Raw genomic sequence first — 4,506 nt, 5'->3', positions numbered from 1 at the left:
AAAGATGATTTATAACCAGGGGACGTTGGGGGAGGGAGTGGGCCATTTAAATGAAAGGCACCAGCATCTCACTGATTGACAGAGGTCTGATTTTTTTCCCCCCAAGGATAAGCTACTATTTTCAGAAGTTTCTAGAAGGGCTAAAAAAAAGATGTGTGCTGGATGGAGACTTGGCTGCAAAGACTCTTCAGGGAGCAGTGATTATTTTTTGCTTTCATTTTCAAAAAATCCAACATAAGCACGTATTCTTCCTCTGTGCAGGATACCACACACTGCCATTTTCAAAGCCGAGGTGGCGAGGTGTCAGGCTGCAGATTCGGACAGTCATTCTCCAAGGCTCGATTTGCAAGTCACCACCTGGTACCTATAGACAGAGGGTCCAGCAGGCTGGTTAGCAGACACCGCTCCGGTTCTCAGAAGCCAGCAGGGGGATCCACATTTGTTAAGGTGGATGCGGCTGAAATGGGAATTATCCCCCCATAGGCTTTGCTGTAAATGACCAGGTCCGTTAGAATGTACAGCCTCTCAGTGCTGCTGCAAGCTGGGAGCTGGATTTCTTTCTGTCTTCTTTTTAAAATCCGTTCCTTGTGTTTTCCTAAATAGCCCTTTAAAGAGAAATGTAACCCCAGGGCTGCTGAATGTGAGGGAAGGCTCCCCCACCCCGCAGCTTCGAACTCAGCAAGGCAAAAAAAAAAAAAAACAAAAAACGCTTATTTTGGGGGAAACTGCTTCTCCTCATTACTCATGCCCTCCCCCTAGTTGATGTTTGCAGGGGACCCTCGCTTAGCTGGGGGTTGCAGAGAGCAGCAGGCGATATTCCCACCAAGCCGCGAACTTGGAGAAGGCAAATTCATCAGAATAATATGAAATACAATCTCTGCTTCTATTTAATTGCTTTCTTAGCCACAGACTAGGGTCTTTCCAGCTCACCCCGTTTTCTGGGGAGAGGCTTCCATTACTACACCGTTGTACCCAATCACAGTTCTCTGCTTCTTTAAGGCTGTACCTTCAAGGTGGTAGTGGGGGCATGCTGACCACATAGACACAGGAGAAGATGAAAGGTGAGAGGATCCCTTTTTCAACCCCGACTTGCCTGCTGGCTTTTGATGTTTCCCCTAGAGGATCCAAACTCCAAACGCTGGGGTTGGCATCTTGGGTGATTTTGATTTCAATGAAGCCACTTTGCTGAGAGAACTGGGGCACCCATGACCTCCTGGTAGAGCTTCCCAGCCAAGTCCCTTGTAGATATTCTCCTGTTTTATTAGAGACCATGTATTTATCAAATCCTGGCCTTTTCTTGCACATCATTCATTGGAGTGCACTTCTCGACTGCCCCGATTTTTGACAAGGGGTTGTTTTTAATGCTTGTTTTTATATGAGATTTGACTTCTTGATGGACATTTGTATTAGGAAATTGAAGCATGATATATATGTATATATTGTCTCCACCATCTCTCCTGTTGTATTGCTTGGATTGCATGAGATAGTGGGGTGGTTCTTGTTTTTTAAAAAATATTTCCACAGTGTGCAAAGTGCTGGCAACATCCCTCCCTCTCCTCCACCCCCCCCCCCCACTTTTCTCTGGCTGCCAAGGAGTCATTGATTTTGATTAGCTTCACTGCAGAGCGTCTGTGAAGAGAGAGAGAGAGACAGAGAAAGGGAGGGAGGCTTTGAAATGAATTTTAAAAAAGACCTCATATCGGGTTTCAGCAGACAGCAGTGTGTGTGTGTGTGAGACCGTACAAGCAGAGGGAGGCCTCTGAGATCATCGTTTAGGTAACTTGCTGCATAATGAGATGAAGAGACTTTTGCCTCTCCATTTCTGATGGTGCTGCTTGCTCTCAGAGAGTGGGGAGCCAGGAACCTCAGGGACTGGAGCCCCCGGGACTTCAACACTCCGAATGAGATCCAGTCCTTTCTGGAAGCTTCTCACCCCTACGTAATACCCCACAAACAAATACAATCTCTTCAAATTTGGGGGTCCGTTTCCTATTGTCTTTGTTATTGGTGTAGCTTGAGTAGGAAGTTTCTCTGGGGAGCCCATTAGCCCCACTGGCTGCTGTCCGTGGTCCTAGGCCCTGCGCCTCTCCTAGAGCCAGTTCCTGTTTTTTGTTTGTTTTGTTTTGTTTGTGGTTTTATTTTGGCCGTGCACATCTCTTAGAGCCTAGTTCCTGTTTTTTATTTGTTTGTTTGTTTTTATGTTTTTAGCCGCCTTCATTTGGGTACTGGGGACTTCTTTTCCACTTCTTCTTTATTTTGAGACAGAGTCTCGCTCTGTCGCCCAGGCTGGAGTGCAGTGGTGCCAGCTCGGCTCACTGCAACCTCCACCTCCCAGGTTCAAGTGATTCTCCTGCCTCAGCCTCACGAGCAGCTGGGATTACAGGCACACGCCACCATGCTCAGCTAATTTTTGTATTTTTTATAGAGACGGGGTTTTACCATGTTGGCCAGACTGGTTTTGAACTCCTGGCCTCAAGTGATCCACCCGCCTTGGCCTCCCAAAGTGCTGGGATTACAGGTGTGAGGCACCATGCTCAGCCTCCACTTCTTATTTTGATTCTTTTCTGTTTTGATGATGAGAGGAAAGGGTGATTTAAACAATACTGTCACAGAAAAATGAAACTGTGACTGGTTTTCACAATGTATGTAGCTGATCTCATGTTCTCCTATTATTATGTTTCTGACAGTGATAAAATACCACTGTCCTTCCCTGGGGCATTAGGGGAGTCCTCACCCACCCACCTCCTACGCAAGTGTCTTTTAGGGACACCGGTTCACCATTGTGGACTTTTTGAGTGTCCACCTGATATTACAAGTTGCATTGACCAGAACACAGATTTTGTTCTTCTGTGTCAATACTCGTTTCTTTTCTGAAGGTCAGAAGTTGGTTAAGGGTTTGGGGGACCGGCTAGACACCCTTCTTATCCCATGGAGCTGACTGGAAGTTCCATGAGGGGAGGAAATTGATGTCAAAGTGTCATTTTAAAGCTTAAGCTGAAAGTTTATTTTTAAAATTTTCATTCATTCATTTAGCATATATTTATTGAGCATCTACAATGTGCCAGGCTGTAGAATTCCATCTCAGAAGAGACTTGACTTATGGATGGTGGAGGGGACAGTCCTGCTCGGAAGCAGATGATGTGAAATGTCCCTTTCCAGTCTGGTTCACGACATTTAACAGATTTTTCAGGTCACCACTGTGACCCCAAGCCTTGCTGGCAGATTGTTATATAGTATTGACTGAGAGCCCCGCTGTCTGGTAGAGGCAGTTAAAAAGCCTGCAATCTCGACTCATTTCCAGCATGAACAGACTGGTCCTTGCTGCTTTACACAATAGTCAAAGCTACCTTTTATGGCGTGCTCGCCACTCCCAAGCCCTGGGCGAAGTGCTTTACCATCTTCCCCTCCGCGATGCCTCATGCCCACTTTAGCAGATAGTACTGTTATCATTCCCATTTTACAGTGGAGGAAGCTGAGGCTCAGAGAGGTTGAGCAACTTAGCTGAAGGCCACACCACCAGCGAAGTGCCTGAGCCAAGATTTGGACTGGAGTCCATGGGACCCCCACGCTCACGAGCTGACTACTCTGCTCCACTGGTTCCCTTCATGAGGTCACCCACAGCACTGCTAGTTCCAGGGCGAGTGCCAGCACATGGCCCCACTGGGAGCCGGGGGCCTAACTTAGGTCCACTGGAAAAAGTGTCACCTTTGGGGACACTCAAGGACAGGCTGGTTGGATTCGTTGTGGATTTTATATACTCATGCCCTCCCCGTGTTCCTGGTTTCTATAAGGTCCCAGGGAAGGTGCATGGAATTTGCAAATAGGGCCTGTATGACTTATTTCCTAGGACACAGGAAGCTTTTCTTACCTCCTTCCTACCCTCTTCTCCAACCTGAACTCCCAAGTTCCTTCTCCCGAAGGTCTTTTGCACTATAAGCACCAAGGAAGCTGTGCGCGTGGCAGGGACGGCTGGGAGGGTATCTGGAGAACCTTAGTGAGGCCTCTGGCCTAGCCAGAGAGGCAATAAGCTTGGGGATGTTCCGTTCTGGGTTCTGACGTTGTTGGTTCTGACGTCGTTGTGCTCTTTTGTAAGAGGAATTTCATACCTTGGAGACGCTTTGTACATATTTGTAATGACTTTATTAAAAAATTGGTTGTGCACTTCTAGCCAAAGACATTTGTGTTTTCATTTCCTTTTGGAAGGCTGGCCCTCATAGACTCTGGGAGTACCCAGCCGCATAACAGGGACAGGATCCCTGCGCCTGGCTCCTGCATGCCCCAGTGCTCCCTCTAGCAGAAGGCCAGCCACTTCCTTCCCTCCTCTAATTCCTAAGATCCACCACCCCACTGACCCCCGAAGGGAAGGACTGGCCTCAAGAATGCCCTTGGGTTGGGCAACAGGTTTGGGAAACTTGCCCCACAGTTCAAGGTCAGTGCACACAACCATAATTTATGCATTGTACCCTGTGGACAAGCCAATGAGCCTGCAGATTAATGTCTCCAACT

Source organism: Colobus angolensis, unplaced genomic scaffold (assembly GCF_000951035.1).
Source record: "Colobus angolensis palliatus isolate OR3802 unplaced genomic scaffold, Cang.pa_1.0 Scaffold79, whole genome shotgun sequence".
Lineage (NCBI taxonomy): Eukaryota > Metazoa > Chordata > Mammalia > Primates > Cercopithecidae > Colobus > Colobus angolensis.
This window is presented reverse-complemented; position numbering follows the sequence as displayed.